At 41.5% G+C, this 17,654-nt stretch overlaps 1 protein-coding gene across 7 annotated transcripts in view; it reads right to left on the bottom strand.

The window, feature by feature from the left end:
• LOC134543313 (tyrosine-protein phosphatase non-receptor type 13-like) overlaps nt 1–17,654 on the bottom strand; it is a 369,574-nt gene that overhangs the window by 127,906 nt on the left and 224,014 nt on the right. The gene's annotated exons all lie outside the window — the stretch shown is intronic.

Genomic DNA, 17,654 nt, shown 5'->3' with positions numbered 1-17,654 from the left:
AGTGATCTACAGAGTAAACTGTTTTACTTGCAGTCAAACGTTAACGGATGAAGAGACTTTAGAAGCCACGTTATCCATGTCGAATTCACACTATCGGGGGAGAAAATAATTATAACTAAATATTAATAGCAGGAAAAAAATAATAATTCTAAAGATGCGTCGAGGAAATATTTTTTTGCCAATCGCGACGCAGAGCAGAATACAGCGGATATGTGCTAGGGCACGTGCCACCTCGTCGTTGTGTGCTTGACCTACTCCCGAGCACGAGTGGCATTCGGGAAATCCAATTGTCTAAAGTGCATCCGTTCTTAAACCCCGCCATAAGCCCCCCTCTGCTGACGACCCATCCTCGCCAACGTCGCTGAAATAAAACAGAGACGGAAGCGTCGGCCATTCTTTCCGGCAGTCGCGCTGGATGGGATATCTATTTTATGGCCTGTCTTGTGTAACGTGTCTCATATTTGACAGTTCTCGAAAGTGGCAACATTCTTATGCCACGGTTGTTCCTGACAAACTACTTCACGTGATTGTCAGTGCTCGAAAACATCATGTATTACTGTGTAAACGACGTTTGGTAAAAGGGTACTTATTGTGAATTGTAAAATTTGAAGGAAGTTACATGACAATGCCTTGAAATGCTCTCCATACGTCTATAGAAGAATTCAAAACTGCTGGCAGGGAAACAAAACGTTGGCAACATCCAGTCGGTGATGCGCAGCGCCGCACTGTGGAATCTTTTCCCCGTTCTGAACACATCTGTTCAATTCGTCACCACACACTGGCCAAGTGCACAAAGTGAACGACTTGGACTATTCCGAATTCGTAGAAAGAGAATCTCGGAAGATTGTGGGGCCCGCCTCTCTGGACACACGTACAGTGTGAAGAAATCAACACGATTTGAAAACTGCTCAAGATATCCGAGTGATGTCTTTAAAAAAAAAGCATTTAAAAATGTTCTGAGGGCGGATGGGTTCTGTTTATGTATTTCGTTTTCAAAATATATTTTAGGAGAGTGAAAAGGGCTAAAACGCGTGTTTTCAAAATAATTATTAGACACGAAAGCCCGGTAAAAATTCTTGAAAGCACCCAAGGGTCTTGCATTACACTTTTTATCTTAATTTCTCCGCCATTTAATGTTGTGGTTCTTACAGTGCGCAGTGCGGGTATCTCGAGAATGCACTACGTCAACGTATCAAAATCGAACACTGTAAAAAATTTATCTAAAAAATTACCGATTACAAACTGTCATACGCTCATGTTCAACCGACGACTCCGGTAATGAATATATAGATAAGTTATCTAGCACAAGGCCATGTTGGTATTTAATTTATTCTCAAGATATGTTTTCCATATACTAAGGTCTATTGTCTGCAATACCTGACAGATTTTATGATTTTCCGTACAGATTTTGTATAAATTTTTTCTGCTAGGAAATGTAGTTTCTCAGGACTTCGAAATCAAAAGGTATTGCTTCATCACGGTTACTATTCCCACCTTTTAAAATCGCACAAGGCCCGACTATTTGGTCTTGTGGCAGAAGACAACCTAAGGTACTCAAAATTTCCACCAACGTGTATTTTAGAGGGATAAAACAGTGAGTTGTGAGAAATCTTACTCTTGAGAAACCATATATATGAGGGATATTCGTAAAGTAAGCTCCGTTTGGTCAAAAAAAAAAAATAAACTCGTGAGAAAACGTTTTCATATGCAGTTTTAGTTTACTACGTATCTACTTCACATTTTAACACAAACGCTATTCAGTTCCAAGCACTTTTCGTATCGGTGCACCAGTTTCTTTATAGCCCCTCTGCATAGAAGTTCGCCGCCTGGGAATGGAGCGGACGCCTTGGTCATAGGCATCATGGACTTCGAATACGCAATGCGTGTAGCATAAGTACAGGCGCTTAGTAATCATCTTCGGAAAATATCTCCGTACTGGAGTAGAAACATGAGGGCTACAGTTTTTTTTTTTGGGACGACAAGGGCGTCATTTTGGTTGATTTAATGTAACGTGGGTCAACAAATACAGAAAAAATTTCATAATTACGAATGTCAACTGGTTTAATTCCCAGGCGGGAAACTGTTATGCAGAGGGGTTAAAAGAAACTGGTGCAGAGTTTGTAACTGAATGGTGATTATGTGAAAATATAAGTAGATATGTAGTAAACTAAAACTGTAAATAATAAACTTTTTCTCACGAGTTAATTTTTCCTTTTTAATGACCAAACGGAGCTTACTTTAAGAATATTCTTCGTAGAAATCAAGCTATATGTGAACCCAGCTGTTGCAAATTTATTAGTGACGTCAAAACAACGAAATAAACCTTGAGCATATTTCGATAGTACGTAATCTATGCTTTAACGATACTAAAATGAGAATTAAAAATCGTAAAAAAAAAGGATACAAAATATTTTAATTCGAAAAAGCTGGTATCAATATCATTTGACATTTTACGACGAGACCATGTTTTTTGAAGCCGCTAAATCTTCCAACCCCCCCCCCCCCCCCCCCCCCCACCTTTTGAAGCATTTCACCCCGCTGCCCTGTACCCGGTTTTATAATTTTAACGTCACTTTCATTCTTCGTAGCAGTTGTGGTGAATCATCTGTAATTACTTTCAGACATTCAACACAATACGCATACTGCAAGTTCATTTGCGACAATGCTGAGAGTGATTGAGAGACTGGCGTTATAATTTTGACGAAGATCTGTCTTCTAGGCTAGCAAGGAAAATAACCACCATTATGTATTCATTATTTGGACTTGAAACCGCATCTCAGAAAATAAATTAATACGACAGTAAAATATTTTTTGGTGCCCTTGATTCTGTGAATTACGTAATTTGAAAAATAGTAAGCAGCGTGGCACATCATCAAAGAAGCATATTTATCTTGTGTGAGCCCAATTCAAGTTATCCACAGGAAAGCGTGAAACCAAACCCCCCAGAGGAAAAGTAAACGTATTCGCCGCCAAAGTTTGCATATTCGACTAGATTTTTTTTTGTTGAAAAACCATAAAACACTCCAGATGGGGGCGAACGTCAGAGATAATGACATCGTCTGCACTGAGAAACATTTCACAAAAAGTAAAGGGTTGATGTGAGGGGGGGGGGAGAGAGAGGATATTTCAGGCTTTCACGACCTGTTATATCGTAAGGCAACGTCTGCTAATGACGTCATAAAAACGGAATTACTGCTTGACATTTTATCTGTGGATGCTCCTTGACGCGCGCTCCATGCCAACACGAGCTTGCACGAGCAGGCTACTAAACACCTGGTAATGGGGTGAGTAAACAAGACCCCGTCGGCAAAGGGCTCTGGTACGGATCATAAAGAAGTAACGGTACGCTGTGTGAGTCCCTCACAGATGCCACTTCAGCTAGGTTGTAAGGGTCCCAAGAAAGCACCAAGTACAAACAACATAACCAAAGTTGATCCTACCTGAGGCTAAGGCAAAGTAGTTTTCGTCGTATCCAGTAAGAAAATCGCCAAGATAATTTTGCGAGTCGCGAAGAATCTTCCATAAAAGGTTTCAAATAGGAAAGTAATTTTCGTCGCGAGGTTTCCATTTCAAATACATTTAAACTATTCATTCATCATCATACATTCATGCCATCGCATCATTTATTTTAGGTACATTGACATCATCTACAATCATAATATAAGAATTCAGCTTGAATACTGCCTGATTTCGGCTTTGCTTGTTTATCGCGAAATAAATTCATTTTATATGCTAGGATGATTCATTATTACAGGTTATTACCGATTTCTTCAACAAATGCGTAAATTGTGTGGTTGTGTTTCTGTCTGTGACGATACGTACGGACGAAATGAACGTTTTGGGACGGCACGTCTGATACATACGAAGTATCGGAGAGCTGACGGCAGCAGCAGGTGAAATGGCGGCCAGAGGAGTGACACAGGGGTGGCAGGTGTCCCTTGTGGAACGGAGCTGTGCCAGGTTATTTACTAGTTCAAGCATCTGCCACCAGAATGCGGTCCCATGGCCGATGTTGCCTCCAGAGTGCAATGGGTTGCTTTCAAAGCTCGCTTGCACGGGTAAATGGTGCTGTGCAGCATTATTGGCGTAAATACGGCCACGGGAAAGTGCTCGCCGTTAAGTGCGACAATTTACGACACGCTGGTAATGGACCTACCTCCTTGTCGCATTTTTCCAACGACAGATAGCGTCTCCACCACCGACGAGCTACATCCCACTACCGAATAACAAATGGCTGCAGATGATGATATATAAGTGGAAAATTTTCTATCTGTTAAGCTTCTTTGGATTTTATAAAATATATCTTGGCTTTTTCGAGGTTTGATTGCTCAACCACAATGTTACCTGCTGAGCGAAACCATACATATAGAAATCAACGAAATAATGCGTACCCGGCTGTTGCAAATGTATAAGCGACAGCAAAATAACGTAAGAAATCTAGAGTAGGCAAGCAATGCTTTGGCGGTACAAAAATGAAAATTAACACTTAAAAATAATCCTACACACGCGGCTTAGCCTCTAAATCCAAGATAGTTTATTCGGCAATGGCCACGAAATGAAAGTTTTTTAAATGGTTTTTGTTCTTATCTGTTACAGCAATTTGATAAGACCAATGAGAAAGAAACTATTTGCTGCTGTATTATGTAATAAAGTCCAAGATTCGCCTGAAAATATATATGTTTTTTGTCTAAATATACAGTCAACAACTTGCTCATTAGATACGCCAACACCCAAAGATAAAAATCAGATACATTGGAGAAAGAAACCTTTTTCCCTGAAAAGTCGAAATCAAAATGACAAAGCCGGGTATTCAAATTTAATTTACTATTGCCAGTTATTGAGGTTTTTCTATCACAACCAGTGTGAACCAGAATTGGCTTTTGTCCACAAAATTATTTTAAACAAAAAGTAACTCTATCGTACATTTGCTGGAAAATGTAAAATACGGGCGTACCTACGACCAGTTGCCATGATACAGGCTAGTCAAAATAAGAGCCGAAGTTCTAGGCGGGAAAATATCACACAGCATCACAGCACTGCGACCAAAGATACTTCCCTTCCCAGTTTATCTCCAGGGATTATTACACGCCAGCGGAGTAGGATAAAAAGGGGGGGGGGAGGGGAGGTTGTGCAATCACAAACACAGTGGGTTAGCTGCCGCCCACAGCTCGCTTAGTGCCGGCTGTTTATCGAGCCCCTGGCTCTACGTGTAAATCACTGCGTCACAAACAAATCTCACAGCCACCCTAACCGCAGCACGCTTTTATCGGCAGAAGATAAGGAAGAATGGGGAGAAAAAAAAAATGAAACCGAGCATATCTTTAGGGGTCACTTTCACCCCCTTTCCCTTCACACGCGTGTAGATATAGCTCCTGGCAAGCAGTTTGAAGCTATTTCCGACCACACTGGGATATAATAATTCATTTCGTTATGCTCTATGTGGCGGCCACATTCCTCTCTCTCTCTCTCTCTCTCTCTCTTTCTTTCTCTGCACTTCTCCCACTCCTTCACAGTCGCGTCGCTTCGATTTTTGTACTGGCTTCTTGTATTCCATTCGTATACGAGTGTGCAGCCTATGTCTATGACGTAGCGACGTGTATGTCTCGTGCTATGTTAGACTAAAATAAAGTATACCCGCGCCAACAGTTTCTTCGTTGTGATTGGCAGCTGCCTGCAAACAAAAGCCATTGCCAACTTTGATCAGGAGAATCAGGACGTGTTCGCCTCCGCATACAATTTGCTGCGATTCGTGTGCTGAAAGTAGACAGGTACCTGAGAGAAACTCAACCAATCACGAAACATAGACGATGCGGCAATGTTTAAACACACAGCTAGTCTCGAAATCCTTTCGCGAAAAATTCGAAGAGTGTGCAAGTGTGCATGTATGCAAGTAAGATTCAATATGTCGAAACCAGCTAGTTAAGTCGTCCATTGCGAAACGGGGCCACTGATGGAGTGGTCAACCCCTGATATTTCTCAAGTGGGAAACTTTACGGACGTTGCTGTGAACCGGAGAATTCTCTCGGGTTACCACCGCACCTCCCCCCTTTTCACGGACCATTAATTCCATCACTGTTCAATTAACATCTCATCGCCCTTCATCATCGCTAATGACCTCGAAGTTGATGATACATCCAGCCTCAATTAATTAATTAATTCTGGAAGGAAATAATAGACAGGCACTAATCTTCGTTAGGGTTAGGTAGACTCTAAGTCGATCAACAAGACTATTTTAAATTAGGTTGCTGGAAAATATTTTCCCCTTACCACCGTCACCTAAAATTGCTAGTTCATAAAAGAACTATCAGTAGAAACAAACATTATTTTTTGAAAATGTTTGCACCTCAGTGTGAAATTGCCGATCACCTTGGAAGTTGGTACATCGTATTAGGCAAATCACGTGTGTTCATCCCGATGGTACACATAGGATTTGTACCGTAATGGGCTGCACTACAAACACATGGCAAGATAACTGATTTTCTGTTGTGAAAGTAGGTGACGCGAAAGGAATAAACAGCTTGGAGGTTTCAATTTTAACAAGCGCGAACCATTCGGGCTACAAAAATAATAAACACTGTTTTGTATTGTCATGCTTCGTCTTACAGTAAGTTTTGTACTGATGCACTACGAATTTAAAGGCCTTGATTTAAAAAATACAGGCATCAAACATTGAAACTTTTTCCGCTATAGTATTATTTCAGCTTATAACCTCGGAACAAAACATATAAGAAACAAAGTGATAAATGAAATCACTATTCTAAAAAGACTAAACTAGTAATTACTTACAGTGACATTTTGTTATACATAAAATTATTTTACGTAGTTTTTTCCACCCAAATCAAAATAACGTTAACTTGACTTTTAGATCATTACATGTTGACTTTTAGGTTATTAAATGCATAACAATATTGGCAGGTAACCCCTAGGCAACGATATGACGGATGCATCAAACGATAGCACGTTACAAATTCAAGGCAACGCCATATATTGACGAAGTTCTAAACTAAACTGTTATTGGCACCTTTAGTTCGCTAGCAGCCGCGAGCTTCACTAAGCGGAATGGGTTTTGCCAAGGAGAAGTGGCCAGACCTTATCATACTGTTACGATTTACAGGGTTCGTAAAGGATACCCCAATTAAAGATTTTATTACACTACACAGTTTTATTGATGGCCACTACTTATGTCACTTACAATTAATCTTCTAAAATGGCAATTAATCAATTGCAGTTACAAAAATGTTGCTTCCTAAGTCACTCGTTTTTACACACCGCACACCTCGCTGGGCCGCACCTCTGGCGCAACTCTCGCCGCAGCACCCCTCGTGGGTCTCCGCCGCGGGACTCCGCCGCCGCCGACGCACTTGCCCTCGCCGAGGATCCACTCTCGACGCCACGCTCGGAACTTCGCTCGGGACTCCGCCGCGCCCGCGACACTATCACCCGGAAACTCCGCCGCAGGAAAACTCCCGACTCCACTCACTCACTCACTCCCTGCCCTGGAACCTTCGTCCAAGGACTTCGCCACTCTGCCGCATCCGCGGCACTATAGCCCCGAGACCTCCGCCGCGGGAAAGCTCCCGCCTGAACTCTGAACTGACTCTCTCTCTCTGAACTCTCCTACTGAGGCCAACTTCCTCTTTTTATAATATCATTTCTGGAACTCACGAGCGCGGCTGGAGCCAGTCGCGTCATTCCGCGCCGACACGACGGCAGAAATCTCTCGAAACACGTGTCTGCGGCTCGCATATCTCCGCAGCTGTCAGGTTTCGGATGTCAAACTAACAGCGCCGCGCGGGGAGCTGAGGGCTGTAGGGAGGGGAAGCTGCGACCCCAGGTGCGCACGGCACATCTCATGTTACGGCGGCATGTGATGCAGCCCAGCTAGCTCTGCACCTGCGCGTGACGTGGCCTTGCTCACGTTCGTAACAATACGACCGTGTGGCGGACATAAAGAAATTACTATCTATTATGATTATCTATTATGAACCTGAATTTGTTCCTTTTTCACCCCTTTAGGGATGGAATTTCATAATTATATGTATCATATGTCACTCAACGGCCCACAAACTATCTATATGCAAAAAAAAATCATGTCGATCCGTTGCTTTGTCGTTGCGTGAAAGGACATGCTTTAATAAAGTCAAACTCTGAAAATCAAACCATGTAAAGTTATTATGACATCTTCCGGTTCATATATCTCCATCTTCTCCAAGGAAACGCTGGGATTCGTAAGACGGCAACGCACACACGAATGTTCATACCTCGTTTCTTTCTCCTCCAACTCGATCGTTCTGATCGACGACCTCGTGCCTCGTGTCCACACAGAGCACAAACAGGGACGACCCGTCGCCATGGCAACGCACCGCACGAGAGCCGGCGGGAGAACGAACGAATCAGAAAAGAAGCAACATGCCGCGCGGTCACGTGGGTGTTACGTCCTCCGAGCCCCCCCCCCCCTCCCCCCTACCTTGCTACAGCCTTTACCCTCTCAGGCAGACACACCTGAGGAACTGCGAGCTACAGCATTCAGGTGAAACCACAGATTGAAAGGTTTGTTCGATACAAACAAATATTTGCATACGACGGGGAAAAAAAAAAAACATTTACTTGCTGCTACAATATATTTTGTTGGCAAAACCCAATTTCAAGTGTAAAAATACTGATTTTGTATACCTAACAAAATAAACAGTTGAAATGACGAAACGAATTTTTGATGGTACTAAAAAATTATATAAAAAAAGTTCAATTATACAAAAAAAAATCGAATAAACTATTTATATGAGGTAAATATTTTTTCCCCCATATACAAACAAATTATTTGTTACTTCAGACAAACCTTTTTCTCAGAGCAGTTATATATGTATTTTACACTATAATCTTACGTCATGTAACTTGTCTCAAATTTGACAGTTCAAAATTAGTATCAATGGCCTGGCACCGAACTGGCGTGCATTCTTCTCGCCGGTAACGCGCCTCTATGAGATTTTAAGCGGCGATCCCACAGTTTTATGTTCGAATAATAAATATAAAGGCTTCCTGCACTTCTTTGTACCATTCACGAAATTACGTGTTAAATGTTTTCATACCTGAAAACGTCCGTGAAAACACTTGCTTTAGCATTTATCACTGACATAAAAATACGCATTATTGACGAAACTTAAGAACGAAACTTGTATTGACAAATGTAATGGCTCTTAAATGGTATTCGCAATGAGAAAAATTTAATAAATCTCGAGCGGTTCGTAAATGGCGCATATACACCTGGAGTTCTGCACTCCGTCTGGCGACCCAGCAAACGTACGTAGCTCGACAGTAAAAGGGGGGAGAGAGAGAGAGAGAGGGAGAGGGAGAGGGAGAGGGGGAGAGAGAGAGAGAGAGAGAACGGAAACCTATTGGCAATTAACGAGCGGGCATAGCAATAAAGCTCTCGGACACGAAGAAGCCATATCGTCCCGCGCCCTTAATAAACGTCGCCATTGGGTTCTGCCCTCGCCCGCAGAGACAGAGGAGGTCGTAAAAGCGAGATTAGCGGCGTAGGGCCGAAGGACCGGGCCTAACGCAGGGCGTGAGAGTGTATCTTATCACGGCACATCGCACACACAATAGTGACACACGTCTGACAATGCTCAATACATTATATATAAATTTACAGTTATGAAATACGTACGGTTCCAATTTTATATATACACACACACACACACACTGTTTGGAATTAACAGCAAATTTGCGAACTCTTCAACGAAGAATGTAACTCAAATAAACAAAGAGTAGGTACTTCGTAATTTCCAATAACTGAATCTTCGTAGAAACTACGCTATATTTGGACTTCTGAGTTGTACTTTTCGTCCTAAACAAATGTAAACATACACGTGGACAAATAAATAAGAGTGTTCTTACTGTATACTTAACAAGTTATTGAATGTTTTGTTAGTATACCAATAGTGTTCTTTTGAAATCATGTTCAAATTAAGCCAGGTGTCCGTAAATTTATGAAGATAGCCGTAAATTTGAGGAGATCCATGGATAATTTGTAACCAGCGTTCTTCGTAAATGAAAGGTGAAAATTTTTAACAATTAACATTATATACACACACAATAAAAATACGCGCTTACGAAATAAAACTTCCCAGACAGCGGTATAAAAATTTATAAGAATAATGCATAAGAATAAGTACTAATATGCGAGAGCGCAAATATTAAAGTGTGCTATAATGCTAACATTCCATCGAACTCACCGCTGCTGAACCCTCTCACCCCCATCGAGCGCCCACTCCTTAAAGTCGCATTTTTCGTTGCGCTCTAATGACGTCATCGCATCAACAACCGACTGTAAATAAATTTCACGTCAATAACTCTTGGTTTCTAAATCCCGAAAAAAAAAAAAAAAAAAAAAACAACCTAGGTCTCTATTTCATACACATTTAAAACACAGACGATATTATTCAAAAACACTATTCCACTGTGTTATATTGCTGTTGGATACTGGCACATAGGCTATAAGGGCAACTGCCACTTTTCCGTGGTATGTTACATGGGACATGGTACACAACACTCGATAGTGGTACAAGTACCATGGCACCCGGATACGGCGCTGTCTCGAGAACAGCAAGGAAGCCTGGTGCGCCAGGTTACAACTCGGACAAAACACATAAATATCGTTGTTTATGGCGGTGTCGGCGGGGGAAAATTGATCCCGCTGTTGCGCTGTCAAGTAAACGGCGAGACGGGAAGGGTAAACACTCGGGAGAAAATATTGGATTCCGGGATCAGTTTTATTCCTCCCTCTCCCTTCCCCGTGTGACGTGTCAAAAACAAACAAAACAAAAATCAAATATATAACACGGTGAGCAAGAAACCGTATTCCGTAATGGAGGACGAGTGGGCGAAGAAAACTATCGGTGCGAGAGATCTAACAAATATCCTGGGAATATCTCTCGCTTAGAAAAATAAGTTCAAAATAAAGGAAATTGCACGCGCATTTAGAAAATTTGAACCTCTTTAAAGGCAGGGATCCTTTCATCTCCTAAATATTTCCGTTGCCTGGAAGGTCGATCACTAACGCCAAACGAGTCGTTAAACCATCATGCAACCGTAGTTTTTAAGTATGCCGCTACACGTCACAGCCGTTGGCGGGGATCTGTCAGAACTACACCCGCGATTTGTCTCTGATACAGCCAGGATGGATACCAACAGTTATCTGCTTAGTCAGCTGTTGATAGGTCGTTCAAAAATGCCTCAGTTACTAAGTCAATACATATGGAATGCTGATAAAATAATCTTTAAAGTAATACACACGATGACTGGTAATTCACGAATATGGCCAATGCCACACTATTCTTCAGGCAGTTCTACATCCAAACCACGCTGGCAAATATATATATATATATATATATATATATATATATATATATATGAGCGTGTTTTTCAGTACTCGCCAGTGATGTGACAAAACTCGTGTGTTCTCATGTGTTTCATGTTGCAAATAAACTTATAATACGAAACTCCGACACGAAATTTAACGTAGAATTCTTTAAAATAATGCCCAGCGTGATAAATAAACTGATAAATAGAAGTCGCGATTCAAATATCAAAATATCTGTATCCGAATCACACACGTACTTTCTACGCTCGCCGCTAGAATTTGCTGCCTGAATCGTAAACGTTGCTTGCCACCATCAAAAGCAGGCAGCAATTAGTAGCACGAAACAAGAGGAAATATTAAACTATTAGGAATTTCCCGATAAACCTCGGCTTTAGACCTGATTTTTGACAAAGAATTTTATTAAAATACAACCCATCTTGTTAAAATTCATTAAACAGTTAGTACTATAAAGGTTTCGCACTACGTTCATGTTTGTATATTTGAAGTGATGGGAAAACCCCGTCTTATTTCGAAGAACGAAGTGATGAGTATTGTTACGATTTACCGCGGGGTTTCGTAAAGAATAGCCCTTTTAGAGATTTGATTACACACAGTTTTATTGATGGCCACTACTTACGTACCTTACAAATATTCTTCTAAAATGGCAAATAACCAATTGCACTTAAAAATAATGTTGCTTCCCCAGTCACTCGTTTCTTACAATCCACACACTTCGTGGGGCCGCACGTCTGGCGCAACTCTCGCCGTAGCACCTCTCGTGGATCTCCGCCGCGGGACTCCGTCGCCGCACTCCGCCGCCGCCGACGCACTTGCCTTCGCCGATGATCCGCTCGACGCTTCGCTCGGAACTTCGCTCGGGACTCCGCCGCGCCCGCGACACTATCGCCCGGAACTGAACCCTCTGGCCTAGAACCTTCGTCCAGGGACTTCGCCGCTTTATCGCCGCGGGAAAACTCCCGACTCCACTCACTCACTCACTCACTCACTCCCTGCCCTGGAACCTTCGTCCAAGGACTTCGCCACTCTGCCGCACCCGCGGCACTATCGCCCCGGAAACTCCGCCGGAGAACTCCCGACTGAACTCTCACTGACTGAACTCTCCACTCAACTCTCTCTGACGCCTGCGTCCTAGTTTTATATATCACAGACGCCATTTCTAGAACTCACGAGTGCGGCTAGGGCCAGTCGCGTCATTCCGCGCCGACCCGACGGCAGAAATCTCTCGAAACACGTGTCGGCAGCTCGCGTAACTCCGCAGCTGTCAGGTGTCAGTTACGTGTCAAAGACAGGGCGCCGCGCGGGGCGTGGGGGGAAGGAGGGGGGGGAAAAGCGACAATCCTTGTAATCTTCCAGGCGCGCGCGGCGTATATCATGTTGCGGTAGTCGCCAGCCAGCTCTGCACTGCACGTGTCGCGGCCTTGCTCACGCTCGTAACGGTATTTTAAGGAGGAATTTGTAGGTCCACTTATCATACCTCGAAGTGACACTTATGATGTATAGCCGTGTCGGTGTGCATAATAGTAACGGGAGCACCCCGAGAAAAATTCTATTTAAAAACTGGAACATCCACCGCGTTTCATCATGTCTCGGTTTGGCGGAAGGGAAGTTACGAGGCCACTACACCACTTTGACAACCAATAAAGTAGTAATTCAAATTTTAATTTTATGTAATACTACAATTTATTAATGTTAATCCACAAGGGGGTGAAGAAATAGAAGAGAGAGGGAGAAAGAGAGAGAGTTGATTTCAGAACGTTATATCTAGCTAATTATCAGCCAGATATGGGTCTTTTTCCCCTGAAACAAAACTGTTAAAATATATTATTTTTATACGTATTATTAGCTAACATTCATTCATCTGACGAACATCATTAATAAGGCTTAAAACACGTCGAAGCAATGCTTGCGTAGCATATGGTGTGTGTGTGTGTATGTGTATATATATATATATATATATATATATATATATATATATATATATATATATCAAGGTATGAGGAGTGTTACGTTAGGTTTCAGCACAAAGCTTAGTCATCCTGGCGACGAAGCAAACTTCATGGAGCTCCTCGTTAAAACGTGCCCACGCAACTGATCTCTGCCTTACTTTAGCAAACAACCCTTCGCCAACTCACGGGCTGTCATGCATCGTCACGAATAATAAAAAAAAATGGCATATCTAATCATTAATTTGCAGAGTGCATTTTAATTGAAATTTACTTTCTCTTTCCAATGCACGATTTCTGCCGTTAGCATTCACCTTGTTTCGGCGTGCCAGATATAGGCCATAGAGGACAAAAGTTTTATTCACAACTTTATAATTCTACGTGATGATACATTTTTTTATAAACGTATCTGAAATATTTTATTTTGGAACGGAAAATTTGGAATGAGAATTTCTGAAATACATTTTCGCGTATTGCATCAAGAGCAACATCTGATAACATTCAAGTTTTAATTCTAAAGAGACGTAACTGAAAGACGCCATCCTGGTTTCAAACGTTTTATATTTTTTTTACATTATTTATTATTAAAATTTTTTAACTTTGTTACAGCAAAGCAGATAATTAAATGGAAATGCCTTGTTATTAATAGTGACCGAATGCTACAAATAGTTTTTCCTTGAAATAATAATTATTGTTGTCTAGCATCCAATTAATTTTTCTTACAGAATATCTACAACTAAAATAATACTGACAATAGACACAATTTTATGGTTTTAGCAAAAATATACAAATATAACAGTCAATTATAATAAGTTTTAAAGTACAAAAATAAAGATTTTAATGTTAACAAGCAACAGTGAGTGCCATTTACTCCGTACTACAAACTGAAAGTGACCCACACTACAGATTTGCTTTTTTCTGTTTATTTCACAGCTGGGTAACACATAAAACATTGCTAAGTTCTTTGAATGATTCTCGGAACGGGGAAGCTCGATTTAAAATATTTTCACGGACTTACGCCAAATGCAGGTTTATAACTGTATGTCACAGAGAAACCACAAGAATTAACCAGAAAGATGAATACACGAAAAAACAGGGAAAACAAGCCAAAATCAGCCGATGTCAAACATAGCACAGTCGCTGTGTTGTACAGTGTTGTTTTTCTTTTTTTTTTCTTTTTTTTTTACAAACTTGCTCGTTGTTGTCAGCCCACTGTTTGTCTGTGTTTTGATATATATATTCCTCGACTAATACTTTCCACGAAATTCTCTCTAAGCTGTCTGTGTGTTTTTTAACATTTGACATCGGCTGATTATGGCTTGTTTTTCTGCGTGTTTTTTTTTCAGCTTGTTCATTATTGTGGTTTCTGTATGACATACAGTTAAAACCAGCATTAGCATACGTACATGAAAATCTTAAAACCATAAAACATAACTTCTATGGTCATATTCTCTCAATATATCTGGATAAAACATGTACAATTAGTGTATATTGTCGCGGGTTGAAATTTTGCAGGGTTGTTGAAATCAAATTTAGGGACTTTACTGACGGGACTCTGGGCTGGCTGCTCTGTTCACTCGTCAGCGCAAGTGGCGTGACCATGTAATTGGGGCACGGGGCCGGCGCGGCGCGCTGCGGGCTTGCAGAATTTTGTTTGTTTGTTTGGCCGCGCGCTGGCGCAGCCACGGGCCGCAGTTACTGGGGCGCGCTGTCGTAACAAGCCGCGCGGTGTGGCCTGCACATTGGGGTAGAGGGGGGGTAGTCTTCCCAGATGTTCTAGTTAGTTGTTTAGTAAATTTGACTTCAATAACGAGCTTTTGTTATGGTAGGCGCGGCAGGGCGCGCGAATTTAAGCGCAAGTGATTGGTGACTCGGGGCTCACTCAGGCGGAGGCTATGCGTCTCACCTGTGGTCACGAGTTGTTAGTTCGTTCGTGATGTAGGAATTCAGGCTCACTCAGGCGGAGGCTATGCGTCTCACCTGTGGTCACGAGTTGTTAGTTCGTTCGTGATGTAGGAATTCAGGCTCACTCAGGCGGAGGCTATGCGTCTCACCTGTGGTCACGAGTTGTTAGTTCGTTCGTGATGTAGGAATTCAGGCTCACTCAGGCGGAGGCTATGCGTCTCACCTGTGGTCACGAGTTGTTAGTTCGTTCGTGATGTAGGAATTCAGGCTCACTCAGGCGGAGGCTATGCGTCTCACCTGTGGTCACGAGTTGTTAGTTCGTTCGTGATGTAGGAATTCAAGCTTTCGGGCGGAAGCTATGGTCGACGCCAGAGGCCACGAGTCGTTTAATTTAAGTTAGGTCATAATGTAGTCGTCAAGCTTTCGGGCGGAGGCTATGGCCCTCGTCAGGGGTCACGCGTCATAGTTTTTAAAATGTAATGTTCGTTCGGGATTTCAAGGGCAGGAGAGGCCCCTACGTTATTTTTTTAAAGTAATCGATCAAGAAAGGCTTTTCGGAAAATGTGAGTATGGACTTATCTTTGTTTTAATTTTAAGTATTAATTATGATTTGAGGTATTCGGAAGGACTAGGGAAGTGTTTAGTGAAGTTCTCTCATTCTCTCTCTTGTAAGGTCGTTCAATCGTTAAGGAAGTAAAGAGATTATTGTTTTAAATTGTAATCCCGCTATTTAAATGTTCTTTAAAATGATGTTGAGTATTTGACTTTAAGAATAAAATAATTTTAATTAAGTATTATGTTATTTTGCAAAATCTCCTTAGTTCAGCTCTCACCAGACATCCTGTACGGGATGACGAACCTATGATCCTAGGTACAGTAAAGTATTTTATGAAGTTAAGACTAGTTGATGCCAAGCGAGTTGTTTCTATGTAAAGAGCTACGATTCTCGCCCCCCCCCCCCCTCTGAAGGTGAATCGTGACAGAAATGGTGGTGGCACCGGCTAGGTGCACGTGACAGAAATGGTGGAGGCGCCGGGTAAGTGCACGTGACAGAAATGGTAGAGTTCGCCGGATAGGTTCTATTTCTGGAGAGAGAGAGAGGTAGATTTTTATGTTTATTATTAAGTTAGTTTCAGCTTCTGATAGCAGGTTATTAAGAGTTTACTTGAGGAGAGGATTACGGAATTTTAGTCTATAGTGGAGGAAGTCTTTGAGATTTTTTTTTTTGACGTAACAGATGTTTATTTGAGGATACTTGTAAGGATAAAGTTTATAGTGATAAGTTGTTTTAAGTCGTTGAATTTATTGTAGATTTATATCGGGGATTATTACGTGAGGAGAATACGTTATAAGTTAAATGCTTATTAGAGATAATGCAAGTGGTTTAATTTAATTGAAATTAATTTTAAGATTGTAGGTTAAGAGAGTTAAAATTTAAAATAAAGTTTTTTTCGTAAATAGGAATTACTTTCAAGTGAAGTTTGTTTTGTTTTCGTGCGCGTAGGAGACGAGACGTACGAATTAAATCAGTCGAGGGAAGGATAAACGTTAGAAAGGAATTAAAGAGAAAACGAGAGTTTATGTAAAAGAGAGTTATAGAATTTATAGTGATGTTTTGTTTTAATTAGAAAAATGTTGAGAGTTGTTTCAGAACGACACGTCAGTGGACGTGGCAGAGTGAACACGTGACGGGGAGGTGCTGAGACCTAGCGGAGAACGGAGGAACCGCAAGCGAGGGTTGGCGCACCTGATGGAATTCGGTGACGTCACGAGCACGTACAGAGACGTGGACGGCCGTGACCTTGTTTTGATCAGCTGTACGGTAACTTAGCGATAAGAAAATAGACTATTGGTTAAATAAATTTAAATTTAAGTGTGTTTTAGAAGAAGAGGAACTTTCAGTATGTAAGTAATTTATTTTAAGAAGTGTATGATGTATAGGCTAGAAGTGTTTCGTTGTAAGTTGTTTATGTTTTTGTTAGTTAAATTCTACCTCGGTTTTAAAAATATTTTTTTGGGATTTGTAAACATTATTAAGGAGGTACACTATAAAATCGATAAGCATTGAGAAAAGTGGGAAGGATAGTTTTTGTGTGTAGAGGGAATTTACTCCAAGGGAACAGAGAGACAAAATTAATGTTTTCTTTAAGGCGAGGGACCCTAAGGTGAGGTGTTGTGTCCCTGGGAAGAAAGGGAATTGTAGCGCAGACCATAGGAGATGGGCTGACTACGGAATTAAGGGTCAGGAGAATCCTGAGAGTTGTGAGTAGTTTGGGGCAGGAGTTCCCCATGGTAGTACCGAAGTGGCTATCCTGTATGGGATAGGGTACCATTTCAATGAAGTTTGTTGGTGGGGTTAGAGCCCCCTGTGTAGTGGGCCTATAGCAGATAGGCACTACAGTGAAATTTTTGGTTATTTTGTG

The sequence above is a fragment of the Bacillus rossius genome, assembly GCF_032445375.1.
Source record: "Bacillus rossius redtenbacheri isolate Brsri chromosome 9 unlocalized genomic scaffold, Brsri_v3 Brsri_v3_scf9_2, whole genome shotgun sequence".
In the NCBI taxonomy this organism is placed as follows: domain Eukaryota; kingdom Metazoa; phylum Arthropoda; class Insecta; order Phasmatodea; family Bacillidae; genus Bacillus; species Bacillus rossius.
Note: the sequence above shows the minus strand (reverse complement) of the source record. Positions and strands in the feature narration are given on the sequence as shown.